The 15,024-nt window shown below is 48.6% G+C and overlaps 1 protein-coding gene across 3 annotated transcripts in view; it reads left to right on the forward strand.

Annotated features, from left to right (window-relative positions):
- Positions 1-381: 381 nt before the first annotated feature.
- The window catches only part of NEK6 (NIMA related kinase 6), a 45,932-nt gene continuing 31,289 nt past the window's right edge, over positions 382-15,024 (forward strand). Inside the window, exon 1 of one of the 3 annotated variants that reach the window (XM_027741278.2) lies at positions 382-426. The gene's annotated coding sequence lies outside the window, so the exon portion shown is untranslated. Of the gene's footprint in view, positions 427-738; positions 746-15,024 lie in introns of those variants that run through there. The other 2 variants (XM_027741280.2, XM_039382371.1) reach the window with 2 other exon arrangements.

Below are 15,024 nucleotides of genomic sequence, written 5' to 3' on the forward strand. Positions count from 1 at the left end.
GGCCCCAGCGCCCCCCTTTCCCCCAATGCCCCCCCGTTCCCCCCGTTCCCCAGTGCCCCCCTGTCCCCCCGCGCTCAGGGTGCGGGGCCGGGTGCGGGGGGGGGGGGTGTCAGGTGGTGCCGAGCGCGCACGCGCCGCCCCGCGCGCGCCCCCCGCGCGGCCCCCGCCCGGCCTGCGTGGCAGCGGCGGCGCGCGCGCCCGGGCGGGCGGCGCGTGCGCGGGAGCGCGAGGCGGGCGCGCGCCGAGAAGTTCCGTGCGGGACGCGGCGCCGCTCGCTCGGTCCGGAGGGGTCCCGCACCCGGCACCGCCACCGCCCCGCACCGTGCGCCACCGCACCGCCACCGCACCGCCACCGCCCCGCCACCGCACCGCCACCGCCCCGCCACCGCTCCGCCACCGCACCGCCACCGCCCCGCCGGGCCGCAGGTGAGCGCGCGGGCCCCGCTCCGCCGGGCCGGGCTGAGCCGGGGCTGTGCCCGCCGCGGGCCCCGGCGCCGCGCGGCCCCTCCGGGCAGCCCCGGCCGGGCCGGGCCGCGGGGCCGGGTGCGGGTGGGCGGGGGAGGCCCGGGCGGGAGCGGGGGGCCCGGGCCGCGGGGCCCGCACGTGCCCGGGCGGCGGCGGGAAGGGCCGGGAACGGCCCCGCACCGCGCGGGTCGGCACCGCTCCCGCAGGACGGGGATCCGCCGGCCCGGCCGCTCGGGCAGAGTTAGGACCGCGATACGGACACGCGTGTTGGCGCGGGCCGGTGTCGCTCGGAGGCTTTGGGGAGGTTTGGGGGGTTGGTTCCATTTTAGCCGCTCCGAGCACACGCGCCCCGGCCGAGCCGTGCGCGGCCCCCGCCCCGCCGAGCTGCCCCCGCCGCCCGGCATGTGCCGGTCCCCGATTCGTGTCCTCGGGAGGACTCCGGGAGCTCCGGGGGCTGGCGGAGAGACCCGCGGGAGGCCTCGAGATCCTGCCCGGCTGCCTCTCGCAGGCGTTTCCTGAGCCCGCAGCTCCCGGCGGTCCCCTGGTCCCGTACCTGCTTCTGCCTCGAGAGATGGGAACTGCGGGGTGACCCCAGCGCTGCGGGGACTGCACGCATGGCTCCGGAGAGAGCACATGGTAGAGCTGAACTAGGAAATACCATCTTTTCCTCCCCCAACATGTGCCTCCCTCCAAAGTGTGATTTATGCTTGTTTGGAGTAGCGGTGGATCTCTGAGCCCATCTGTTTGTCTGCCTGTTCACACACATGGAATCTCTCTGCCTATGGTGATTGCCTATGGCGTTATTGCAGGAGAAGTAGTTTGATAGGAAATATTGTAGCAATTACAAGTCCAGTGATGCGAGTTCCTGACACATTGTGACTGCCTTGCTGTCAACTCTGTGTCTCCTTTAAAGTTCATTTTTGTGAATCACTGTAAGTAACCGCTTAACTTCTGCCGCGTTTCTGCAGCTTTTGCGTTTGAGTCGTCTCCTGACATTGCGTCAAACTCTTTCCACTGTTATTTTTTTCCTGTCGACGTTTTTTGTGACACTCGTATTCTGTTAAGCAACAACAAAAAAAGAAGGAACTCCTTTTAGATAAGGGTGTTGCTGCCCCTGTTTCCTCTGGCTCTGAGCCTTAGAGACCTAAAAAAAAGGGGCTGTGAGGAACTTTTGTTATGATGGAAAAAGAGCATTTTCTGTGGGAAGTGAGATTTCTAGACGGAGCGTGAGTGACTGCTGTCACCCCAAAGGAATTGTCAGAGCAGAGCCAACCTTTTGCTTTCCTAACACCTGTGATGTATAAGACGCTTCTGCTTGTTTCCTTTTCCCCTCCTTCCTCTGGAATTCTGTTTCTTGACAAATAGGTGTTTTATGAGAGAGAACAGACATAATTGGAATGTGAGTTTTAATGTACCTTTTCAAATTCTTCACTGTTCATTTTGTCGGGCAAAGAGCAGGTGAAGATGAATAACTTGGACTCCAGGCCCATACTGGGAAACAGGTTTTTTTGGTTGTACTTGCCTTCTGTGAGCCTGCCTGAAAAGTTTCGTGTCAATCTATGACACTGAAATGTACACTGAAAATGTTGAGCTTGCACTGGCTTTTCTCATTTCATGTAGTAATGGAGTCTGTACTGGAGAAAATAGGGGGAGGTGATTCTGAGATTTCTCCCGCCCTCTGCTTTTGGGCTTTATTCACTCCTACCTGTTGGCCTGAAGGCCTCTTGCAATGGCTTGAAAGAGTTTTTTGTGTACTGAATGAGCTGTTGCTTTCTCAGAGTAAAAAATACTGCCCATATTTTTGTTTGTATAGGGATAGGGGCCAGAAATACCCGTGTGGGTTTTCCTCCTACTCTGCCCTCTTAGCTGTAAAATGGGGTGGTTACCAGCAAGTCCCCCTCCTGTGCACCTGCAGCCTTCCAGATGTGTAAAAGACTAATTAGTGGATGTATTTTAACATCTTGTCCTCCTTTACACGGTGCCAAATATATTTAACCTCAAGGCTCTGAGAAGTGTATCACAACAGCCCAGCTGGCAGTACAGACCAGCCCCTGTGACTGCTGCAGCCACAGCTGGGGCAGGAGGGAGAAATCAAATGTGTTCAGACCGAATTTAAAGCAGGAAAATGGACTGTCCTGGAGGAGCAGAGGAAGATTTCACAAATGAAATTACAGAAGTGGGAACCAGTGAGACCTCTGGGGCTTGTAGGGCTTTTCCTCTGTCCTAAATGAAAGCCTGGTTGGGATCCAGTCCTTACGGAAAATGAATTTAACTGCCCAACTTGTGCTTCAGTTTTTGTCACTCTAATTTGCTTTTCTTAGATATTCTTGTTGCAGAAGAGGTTGTGATCTCATGGTGATCTCCAGTAAATGAGAACAGTAAGTGCATGGAACTTCATTTTACAAGTTGGGCTCATCTTCACCACTGAACAATCATCGTGTTTCTAATTGCAACTCCCACAGTTTTGCTACAACTCAACCCTTGTACAGACAGACAGTGCTCTTGGTTCTCTATGGTTTGAGCACAGAATCGTGATTGAGGAAGTCAAGAACAGCCATTCTGCCTGTGACACACACTCCTGCATTCGTGTGGTAAACTCACTCAACCAGTGTGTTTTACCTTTGGTGGGGGCACGGTGACTGACTCAGTGTACACCTCTCCAGGTGCTGGACTGTGCTGGGTGTGGCATTTGGCAAGAAAAGGATGACCCACTGTGGCCCTGGTTCCAGGACAGGCAGGAGGCTCACACGTGTCTGTGCTGCACTCCTGGACTGGACAGGACAGCCTTTCCCAGCACAAAACAGTTAAAGATTGTCTAAAATGGGCAGAATGAACACTTTGTCCTGTTGAAGGCCTTGAAAATAGCTCTTTCTGTTGCTAGATGGTGTTAACGCTGTGTTTATTGTACTCACCCTGCCTTTGCAAAGCTTTTAGTGGCAGCACATGGCAGTGCTCAGCAAGCTGGTGGGCGTTTGCGTTGGTAGGTCTGTGAGTGCAGCAGATAAGTGCAGTTTGTCTGGGGCTGAGCAGAACACACAGCTGGGGTGTCGGTGTCGGGCAGCCCCGGGACGGCCGAGCTCGCCCCACACACTGGGGGCTGTTCCCAAGCTGTGTCCTTGCCTTTCCCAGAGGGGACTGGCACACGGAGGGATCAGAGGCTGCTGCAGTGCAGGGCTGGGCTGTGTGCTGGGGGAACCTGCTGGACCCTTCCCTGCTGCTCTTGGGGCCGGGGAGTCTGTTGGCTGCAGAGCATGTTGGATGTGATGGCCTGGAATGGGTCCCTTCCACTCCACCACGTTCACTGTAGAGCTGTGTCTCCAAAGGGAAATGGGGAATAAGTACAGTCTCTAGGAGGCAGAAGAAGAGTGTGTTCAAACTGGGAGGTGATGTTGGTATTTTTCCTTTTGAAGAAAAAAACCCAGAAGCCAAAACATTTGCATGGAAAATCTAGATTTAGGTCTTCAGGACTTTAAAGTCACAGTGTTTTTTTCCCAGCAGACTGGAATTGCTGCAGTGTGTCTAAATTACGTAGAAAATGGAGGTGTATAAAATATTTTTTAAAAATTTCCTTGCAGGTTTGGGGATGTGTGTGTTCCTACAGCCAGGTTGGGAGCTGCTGTCTCTAGCTGGCTGAAATGTAGGACAGGGAGGACCCAGGAGGTTCTCTGTGTGGGACCAGGTGGCCGTTCTAGAGCTTGTAAGTGAAGTTTTGTTTAAAAACAGAAGAGCACAGGGAGTTATTTTTAATAGTGGATTGAGTGCAGAAGTCTGTAATGCTGTCAGATCCTTTTTGTGGGTAAATAGGTCTTTTTCTATCTTGGCTTATTTTTTATATGCATATTGGATTGGATCAAGATTACTTCGAGTCCTAACCTGTGCTAAGTATTTCAGCATCTGGACTCGCTGTGAGCACCGCTGCTGTCTGGGCAGGAGAAGTCTCTTGGATTGCTTTTTAACATTTTAAAATATTTCAGGAAAAAGTATATTTTTTTATTCAGTTAAAAAGTACATGGGGTTTCCAGTGTTTAGTCTTGTGGCATGGCTTATTACATGGCATGATGCAATAAATTGCAAATAGTTTTATGGTGTCAGTGCAATTAAAGAAATTAAATTTCTAAATTGTTTACTTCAGCTCGGTGCTACTTTAAGTGTCTGCTCTCAGAGATTCCAGGCAGTGAACAGCTGCCTGTCGCAGATGGGAGAGAAAAAAACCTTCCCCTTAGCTTCTTACTCCTAAAAAGGTTTCCATATAAACCCAGTAGTAATGTAATACAACCTTTTAGTCAAATTTGAGTTTCCCGTTACACTTTAAGTGAAGCGACAGCGGAGTGGGATCTATTTGAAACCCGGTGGTGTAAGTGAATGCGACTCGAGGAATTTCGGGCTCCAAAGCATTCTTGAAAGCTCACAGATGCTTGGTGAGCAGGCAGAAGGCATTATTTATTGCATCTCAAAAGAAAAAACGCCTTGCAGGTAGTGCAGGACTCCTTGTTGTGTGCTGTGTTTTGGGAAGGTCGGGTGGTGTTGTCTGTCCTGTGCTTGTACTGTGTTTTACCCAAGGAAATCAGGTAGTTCAGAAGCTATCAAGGAAACAAGCAGCAAATCCACATCTTTAATGGAGTCCAGGTGCAATGAAGTCTGAAAAAGAGCAGGTTTGGGGCTGAGTGTTTTCTGCTGAGATCTCAATATGGCAGGAGTGGAGCTTGTGCACAGAACTGCACAAAGTTAAGTGTGAGATTGTGAATTAGATGTGCTGATTTATTGCTCCATGAGCTAATTCACCATGACAATTATAAAACTTATTAAAACAGTTATGACATGCCTGATCACAAAGTGCAGGAGTGGTAAGATCGCTCTTTCTAAATGAAAAAGTTGTTGCTGCTGGCATCCAGCTTTTCCCCTTATGGTGGTTTCCTATCTTTTTTTTTAACCCCTCTGGACTATTAACAGGCATTTTACAGTCCCCAGGCATTTCTTAAAGTTTTTGTGCTTACTGGCTTTGGGTAACTTTGTTCTCCAGTTCTGGACTCCAACCTTTGTATTGTGCTTGCCATGATGAGTCAAAGGAGGTGTCAGCCCATCCCTGCCCTTGGACAGACCTCGGGCACCAACCCAATGCCTTTGCTTTTTAGGAAGGCAGTTTATTTTCTCATTTTCTCCCAGTGCTGGCTGGTTTGGGTGGCAGTGTGAAGCTGCTGTGCTGGCTCTGTCGGGCTGGCAGTGCCGTGCTCTGTGCTCAGGTCAGCGGGGTTTGTGGGGCTGCCCCTCCGCACGGGGTTTGTCTCAGTGGGGGGATTGTTTCTGTAACATCAGTTGGACGTTATGTTGAAATGTTGTTTTTCCAGGTGTGCAGACGCTGCTGATGCTGTTCCAGAAAGCCCTTTGGGAAACGAGCCTCCTGGTTAGAGGGAAGGGACAGTTCCCAATCCCGTGTTGGTGGTGGCAGGACGGGGTGGGAGTGTGTGAGCTCAGACCCCCGAACTGAAGAACCCAGGGGCAGTAAACCCGAGTGTGGCACTGCCAGAGAAAAGGGCAGAGCTTCCCCTCTGAGCAGGGGGTGATAAGCTCTTCCCCCAGGAGCGGCTGTCCTGTCAGCAGCATCCCCACAGCCACGGCAGCACTGCCAGCACACAGCTGAGGGACCCTCCCGAGGGGTCTCATTTCAGCGCATCCCCCCACCTTTGGGGCCCCCTGGCTGTTGGACGTGGTGGGACCCCCAGGATGGGCTGTGCTGTCCCCCTGGGGGAGGCTGTGGCCATGCTGCTGCTCCCCACACTGTGTGCAGTGAGTCGTGATCTCCTCCCCTGCTGAGGGGCATCGCAGGGGGCAGAACCCGCTGCTCAGGGCTGTGACCCTTCCCAGCCCAGCCTGCTGACAGAGCAGGTGCTGCTCCACACCCCGGGCAGGATTTGCAAGTGTTTCGTTTTGCAGAGCTCGGTGACAGATCCTGTTCTCGGGTTCCTTTTGTCCTGGGGCTCTGGGAAGCCCACTTGCTCCGCGGTGGGAAGTGTCCCCGGGCTGCTGAGAGCTGGTGGCGTGCCTGGAGTGGAGCTGGGGGGCCACAGTGACAGCACAGAGGGGCTGCATGGCTGGGATTGCTCCCTCCGGGGCCCCCGTGCCGGGAGGTGGCCCGGCCGTGCTCCCTTCCCACACAGCCCTGTCTCCTGCTCCGGTGGGGCAGGCAAACACAAGTTACGATTTTTCCTCCTTCCTTAGAGCCAACTGTCCTCTTTGACTCGGGAGAGTAACTTTTTCCTTAACTTAGTGGTTTTTAAACTGTGGAATTGGAGATGAAAATTGCTGCAGATGGTGCAATAATTGGGGAATGTTGACCTGCAGCATGGATTGCAACTTCACAGTACATTCAATACAATCCTTCCAGGAATTTCACTTGAAGTGTCTTGTCCCGTTCTTAACCTTGTGGACACTTGTTGCTGCCATCCTGAAAAGGTGTGGGTTTTCTCCTCGTTGGAACATTTTGTTTCCTGCAAAGGAGCACTCTCAGGCCTGGCTTGGAGGGTCTGTGGTGGCTCTGGTTCTCAAGGTGGATGTTGTGTCATTACTGTGACAAGAGAAGGGGCTCAGGGTAGAATAGATATCAAACATGAACACAAACATCCCTTCCTCTTTCATTCATGGAGGTTCTGCTTCATTCTTTGTGCTGTTGGTGTTTCATCAGTTCTTCTGTCAGAGTTGTGAAAAAATGAGCCTTGAAAATGTAAAACTGCAACAAAAAACCCCAAACAACCTTCAAAAGGTTTTAAATATATATGAATGTATTCCAAGGAAGCAAATAAGTCACAACTGCGTGTCTGTGCTACCCTTTAATCAGTTGGGAAACCTAAGTGGTGACTCTCAGCTGTCAGCGTATTAAGAACCAGCACTGCCTTTTGTGGAGTCTGTATATACTGAACTCAGGGCCGTGGAGTAAATATTCTTGCTGTGTTTTCATAATCATTCCACTTAGAGTAAGCGCTGCTTGGGTGGGTATTACAAACCTGTTAATCTTTATGGTATTTATAGGGTAATTTTTAACTCCCTTGAGCTCTTTACTTCCTTGTGGGTCAATTACTCAATTTATAACGTTCTGTCAGATGTAAGAACTTTACCATCCGAGGGTAAACAGTGCTGGGATGGTTCTCTACCTGTGTTTGCTCTCAGTTCTTTGTATGTTGAGGTATGCAATAACTTACTCTGTGACTAACTTGCTGGGATCTCCTTTAGTGCCCCTGGTTTGTGCTCTGAAGGGGCTGTGATGACTCACTGTAGCAGGGCAGGTCCTCCCCGTGCCCATGGCCTGTGTGGTGAGACAGTGCCCGGCCCCATCAGGGCCTGTGTGCTGACCAGGGCTGGGGGAGTCCCAAAGGCAGCTGGGGGGGGAGAGCAGAGCTGGCTTGGGAAGCAAAATGGACTTTTCCCAGCTCCCTCAAGGTGAATTCCTGTTCTAACAGCACAGGATCAGTGTGAGATCACTGTGGGGTCTTGGCAGTCAGGGGCAGGGAAAGAATGCAGGGTGGGCAGAGTAGAAGCCTTTTGTTTCCATGAGTAAGCTTTTGGGTTTTAATAATCTGATACTACTCAGTTTGTGCTTCAACATTGAAGCTTATTAGAGTAATAGAAGATTGTTATAGAGGGCAGAATACAGTGTGAAATGTGATTTGTCTCTTATAACTAAATGTGCAAGCTCTGTATAATTTTCTTGAAAGGTTAATTCCCAGCTTCTCTTCAGAACATTCTGTGCAGGCCTTTCTGTAGGGAAAAAAAAATTGGACCCAATTTAAATAGACAAGTCTTGTGAATCCTGAAAGAATTTGGGCATTTAGCCCAGGAAAGGAAGAGTTTTCTGCAAGAACTTCATTAACCCTGTCTGTCATCAAAATAAGTAATAAAAGTAGCTCTCCAGACGTTATAAAGAACAGATCCTCTTTGTTTTACCCTGTGGTCTTGATCTGCAGGTACTGGTGAATCATTCTTGTTCTTAAAGGACAACTGTGCCCATGCAGGAGGGGAGATGGAGTTGTTACCTACAGGGGTGCAGAAGGGGGGGGATGAACTGAAGAGCTGCATTAATATTTGGAAAACTGGTGCTGTTAGTTCTGGATGCTCAGGAACGTGCAGGGAAGTGACTTTTATTTAGAAGCAATATTGATAATAGTCTTACTTAGCATATTTTGGGGTGGAAAAAAACACAAACGTGTTTCCAACGTAGCTATTTTTGTCAGTAGGAAAACATGAAATCCTTTTACACCAGGAAGAGTTTGTGCTTCCGTTTGGCTGTTCCCTGCAGGATCCAGATGCTGTGCAAGCTCTTCCTGCAGTGCCAGCATCTGGTGCCTGCAAGGTCTGGGCAGGGTTTTATGGGGCGGCTTTGAAGTTACCTTTGGATTTGGATCACATGGATCTTTGGATTGGCTGGGCTGCACAGCTCTCAGCATCATTTCCTCTTCCTTCTGATTATGGGAAATGTGAATACTTCAAGCTGTTGTCCTGATGTTTTGAAGTTGGGTGAATATGTCTGTATCTTGCTCCGTTCCTTTTCCCTGGATTTGGGAGGGATCTGGTGTCTATTAAAGACTCACATTATCGGCTGTAGGGAGAAGCTGCACGAGCAGAGTTGGTTACAGCAGGTTCATGGATTTTGAGCCCATCTGACACAGGCTTGCTCTTGTACTTTGATGTGCCCGAGCTTTCCTTCAACATTTGAGAAATTACAGCAATATTTCAGAGGTATCTTTGTGAGGTTTGCTTAATATTTCTCGAGTGCTTGGAATTGTGCTAATTAAAAGGTATTTATCCGTGCTGAGTGGTGGTGTTTCCAATCAGGTGTGTATATAAATATTTATAGAAAACTTTGTTAGGGTTTAAGGTCGTGTGTTTGTTAAACTTTCTGAGAACAGGCCGTGCTGAACAGATCCCACATTTGGGGTTTGGGGTTGTAGCAGCAGAGCTTGTTTAGATTTTTTGTTTGTACTTTGGATGTTACATCTGATTTTGTCTTAGTGGCTTGGGCTGGTCTGTTTGCCTGTGCTCCTGTGGGAGATGGGTGCTTACAAAAGGTGTCTGACGGGAACGAGCTGTGGAAGTCGTTTGGAATCTTGGTTGTGTCTGGTAGAAACTTATTTTAGCGATTGGCTTAAACGGGAGGGTTTCACCAGAGCTTGGGAACAACCAGACTGCCCGACTGCTGGAGTGTGGCACCTCCCTGTCCCAGGGGTTCCTGGGCTGCTGGAGGGAGCAGGGCCGGCTGTCACACGGGGTTGTCACCTCGCTCTGTGCCGGGAGCTGCGAGGAGCCAACCCCAGCCTGGAGTGGGGCTGCCAGGGCTGTACAGTGTGTGTGTCAGGGCTGCAGGGATGGGACCTATTTCAGTTACGAGTTAATGATGTGAAAATGTCTGGCAGTTTCTGTGAACATATACGTTATGAATATATTCCCAGCCTATATTTAATCTTTCCTTCGTCAGAAACGAATGAATTCCAAGCAGGATAACAGAAATGTTCTTAAATAATTTGGCTTCGTGTTGGAAAGCTTCATTGCATTATAAATTAAAATGTGAGCATGCTGTTGCATGCTTGGTAAGCAATACAGTAAAATTCCAGGTAGATTTAGTATGTGTTTATTTTTAACATGTGTTTCGTTAGCAGCAGTGGTGGCCTGAGAGGTCTGTCTGCAATGGTTCAAAGGTTGTAAAAATGAATATAGTGAATCTTTCAGAGGGCTCAAAATTGCAACTAGGAGAATATAAATTAAGGTATGTTGGCTTCTTTATCTGAAACATATGTAAGTAAAAACTAGTTGGGGAAAAATGCAACCTGCTGTTGCTGTAGCATGGCCATGGTATTATCTCTCTTCAGAGGAACCGTTGTCACTTCAAATGGTGCTGACTGCTGTCCATGCTCAGTTTTGGACGGGAATATGGATTTGGTGTTTACACCTCACACAAACATCACACATAAATATTTACATGTGGTGTTGCACTAGGAAATTCCATGCAGTGAGGTAGGAATAGTCCCATTAGGCTGGTGAGAAGGAACATTTACCTGATATCACACTGATTATTTAGTCATAAATATAAATCACCAAGTACTCCTGGCACTGATCCTGGGACTGGTTAATAGGAGCCCAGTGAAACCATCCCTTGTAACGGATGGATCGAGCTACAGAGCACCTGAAGGGTGTTCAGGAGACTTACACAGACAGTTATGTCTTGATTTAGGACCAAGTTGTGGGGAGATGAAACTACAACACAGAAGAAATGCCTCCAAACAAAACCCAACTCTTAACTCAGATTAAAAATTTTAAATCCAGAATATTTTGGTTTTAAAGTAAACTGCATGCCCTCCTGGTTGGCAGTGAGAAATGGGCATTTGAACCATTCTCTCCAAAGGGTTGTATAAACTCCAGGAGCAGCTTCAGACAGCGTGGTACATTGGGGAGGGGAGAATACTGTGCCACACCTTGCCATTTGCAGGCCATTTTACTAGATTTTCCCCCAAACTAGAAGACAGAGCATTAGGAATTATAACTTGCTTGTTTAGAATGGGAATATGGACCTGAGCTGGGTGTAGGGAGTGACTGGAAGCAGCGTGGGAAGTCTGACACAGATAGTTCATTATTGGCAGGAAGCATTTGTTTTATTGACATCCATAGTGAGATGGCTCCAAATAGCTTTAAATAGTTGAGTTAATGTCATTTTGCTTCTAGGGATGGAACAGTGAATTCCAGTGTCTGTCACAGCATTTGTTCAATGACTATCAGTTGTTGACATGGTAGGAAAAAGCTCTGGGGCTTTTGAGCCCCTTCAGTGCAGTGAGTTAAAAACCACAGCTGGGGTCCTTAGTACTTAAAAATACTGATAAAGAGAATTTTACTTTAAAACACAACTGTCGTTTGTGTGTTTGGTGACTGTGGCTTTTATTACTTTTTAGTACTTGATCCAGGGCCTGCCCTTTAAAGCTTCCCTGGTACTAAAGGTTGGGAAGTTGATTTCTGCCAGTTTTCAGTTGCCCTTTAGAGTTTGTCAATGAGCACGAGTAAAGTTGTACTAGATAATATAATAGATAATATAAACCAGTATATATTATATAATATATATAATATAGTATATAATGTAAAAGAATGTAACGAGATGATATAAAATTGGTCATGGTTACTAAATCTAACAAAGTTGTGTAACTGCTGATCTTATGTATTGGCTTTAACAGTCTGTTCACAGTTCCATGTATTTTATGCATTCCCAGGCTTTGCAGGTGTAACTCACACTGTGTAATGTCTCTGCCTGTGAATATAGATACAGTTTCATCTTGATTCTAAGCTGAAAATTCTGAAGCTGTTTACTGGTGATTTATCTGCACTTTGTTTACCAGTTTGTGCTGTTAATTAACTGCTGAACAATTTTTTGCTGACTCCTATTCTTTAACTCTTTGTTTATTTAAATTCTTCATATATATATTAATATAAATAAAAATTCTTTAAGTGTGCTCTTGCAGCATTCTCTCCTGTCTCAAGCATTTCAGTGCCGTTCCTCATGTCGTTTCCTTTAACATTCATATTCATATTCTTTCAGTGTTGGCAGGTGTGTATTTCACATTAACATGAGGGGTTTTTTGGATGTTAGACTGCTATTTGCTTATGGTAATTTCCAGTCATCATAAGGTGACTGTTGAGAGAGATGAGCGGAGAGGAAAAAAATTGTCAGGCATTTACAGTAAATACTCTCTGCTTTTGGAAACGCTGTCAGAAGTTTAATTGTTGGGTTCAAGTAAGTTTGTCATGTGCCAGACAGAATCAGTCTGCTGTAATGAACGGGTTACGCACTCCACCAGCAAAAAGGGAGAGTGAGAAACCAAGGGATGCTCAGGATTTCCTGTCACCTTGCACTGCAGAAGGAACGGGCTGGGCTTTTTAACCTAGCCTGTAATTAGGGTTTGCATGGAAGCATATATTACTGTGCTTGCTTTGCCAGAGCTCTTCAGTGTGATGGATGAGATTTAAAGGTTGATCTGACTAAATTGCAATGAGAATACTAACGACAAAGATATTTCTGTTGTGAACTATTCCTACCAGGCACCATGGCTGTGACAGGAATGGTGTAAGATAATGGACAATAAAAGTCACTCGGAAATAGTACTCTCCTAGGATTGGGCTGCCTTCCCCACAGCACGTGCCCTGAACCACAGTGAGGATGTAATCATGAGCCAGGATCATCATTTAAATATATAGGTAATCTCCTGGAGTATCCTGGCAGATTTATTTTGTGAGCAAGGAAGAGGAAGAATATTATTGGGCAGCAGAGAGGAAGAAAGTGTTAGTGCTGTGGTTGTGTTTATTTTGTAAAGCAGTTTGCTCTGCTCTGCCCCTGCGGAGCCTGCAGTGAGCAGGTCCTGGGGAGGGGGAGCTCCCGCCGGCAGCACATCCCTGCGGGTGGAGGAGCCACCTGGGAGCTCTGGGTGCACTGCTGGGTCTGTGTGTATGTTGAAAGGTGGGAATTTGTGCAGTAGTTTAATGTGCTTGATTGTGTTTAAACAACTTGTGGATTTCTGGAACTACATCAGACTTGCTGAAAACAGCAAGTTTTGTTTGTTTTGTTTTGTTTTACATGAGGCACCCAAACAGAGCTGCTTGGCTCCCCCTCTAAGTCCCTGTGTGGTGAGAGGGTATGAGAAGGGTATAGTAGCTGAGTGGAAAAGCACACATATATGTGTGTGTGTGTGGTGGGCAGCAGCAGAGCTGAACGCTGGCACACAGAGCAGCTGGTGTGTCTTGCAGGAGGTGAAAAGTGCTGGTACAGAAAACGGTTGTAACACTGAGCACAAACTGCTGCTTTGCCGCCTGCTTGAGAGGTGCACGGTCCTGTCATGTTGATTATACATCTGGGAGCAAATCACTTGGCCTGCAGTGCAGTTGGAGGCATCCCGAGACACATGGTGATACCCAGCCAGACTGGGCACAGCTGTTCCGCGAGGAGCGGCACCCGGGGCACGGGGCGGCTCAGACTGGATGCCAAGATGCTGATGAGGTTCTGCTCCTTAATGAGTGTCTCGTAACTAATGATCCTGGCCTTTGCTCCCGAGTGCCCTGGGCTGTTGTGCCCTGAGAATCCCACCTGTCAGGTACCTGCGAGGTACCAGGGGTGCAGGGGGTGGTTTGTGTTCTGCTGATGAGCGTCAGATGGACGGGATGGGGGTGTGGGGACACTCAGGTACCCAGAGAGGAGCTGCAGCTTGGGATGTGGCAGGGCAGCTGGCTGCATGAGAGGGGTTTTGTTCTCCTTGGCTTTGGAAAAACCCCAGGTTACCTGGGAATGCTGCCACTGACTGCAGTAACAACTGTACCACAGAAAAGTGGCAGTCTTTGAGAGAAGAAGCTGCTCATCCCACAGGGGCTTTGGTCATGTTTCCCATGATGATGATCCTGTTCCTTTAGTGGCTTTTTGGAAAGACATGTAATCCTTCATGCCATTTTAAAAATGGTTTAATTTACAGTCATGGTCAAGACTCAGTCTGAAAATGTTTGACACTGCAAAGCTTTGTAGGAAATTCAGAAGCAGGAATAAAGGAGCCTGTCACCTGAGAAGGAAAAGTGCAGAGCTAGAACAATGTAAAGTAAAAATGTGCCCATACCAAGAGTGTACCTTGTACCTTATTTGACACAACGAAGTGCCTTTGTGGTGTTTGGTGGCTGCTGTTTAAGCCCCTCTGTGAAGCCCCTTGCTGGGGATCCCCTTCCCCTCTGCCCTGGCTGTGCCAGCAGCCCAGAATAGCCGAGCTGCCAGCCCGGGGCAGGACACGCTGTCCTGGAGGTGTCAGGAGCTGTGTCATGTGAGCTGGGCTGGATCTCTTTTCAAAGCTGCTATTCTGTTCCTCCTCCTTCCTCTGCTTCCAGCTGGGCTGGGTTAGGGCTTTAAACCAACAGTGCCTGAACCCAAATCCTGCCCCGTTCCCGTACCCCTCGTGGCACGTGGGGTCTCCTGAGCTGTCCACGCCCCACAGGAAGGAATTGTACCTTGAGCTTCCTCGTGGAGAGTTATGGTTCTGTGAGGAACGTCCCAGACCTGTGGGTGATCAGGTGATTCAGGTTCCCATACTTGGAGGTAAATCCCTGTCCTTGTTTTGAGCTCCAGCCCTTTCTGAAGGCAGGACACAGTGGATATACAGTCAGATCCCTGTTCAACCACGGACACTTCACCCAGCACTGTCTGGACGTGCCTTTAATGGGGGCTGTGCATGGGAAGTGTCTGGATTCCTGTGGAGCTCTGTGGTGAGGTGCCAGGGTTTGTGGCCTGCAGGGTTTGCTCTGTGCCTGTGGACTTGGAAGAGGGAGAACATGTGGTACATTATCCCTTCAAGTAAACAGCCTTTCTCCAAATCTTGATTAATAACATAATTAAGATCATTCCAGCAATGTAATGTAAGGTAGGAATTTCATAGGACACTTCAACATTGATATTAAGAGACATAGTTTTATTTAAGTATTCACCTGGTTACTGATAAACCTACAGATGCTTGAGGCAGAAGGAATCTTAAAATCGAACTTCTTCACACTATCAGTGATTCTCCT

The sequence above is a fragment of the Pipra filicauda genome, unplaced genomic scaffold (assembly GCF_003945595.2).
Source record: "Pipra filicauda isolate LSUMZ 115617 unplaced genomic scaffold, ASM394559v2 scaffold100_size2392355_pilon, whole genome shotgun sequence".
Classification (NCBI taxonomy): domain Eukaryota; kingdom Metazoa; phylum Chordata; class Aves; order Passeriformes; family Pipridae; genus Pipra; species Pipra filicauda.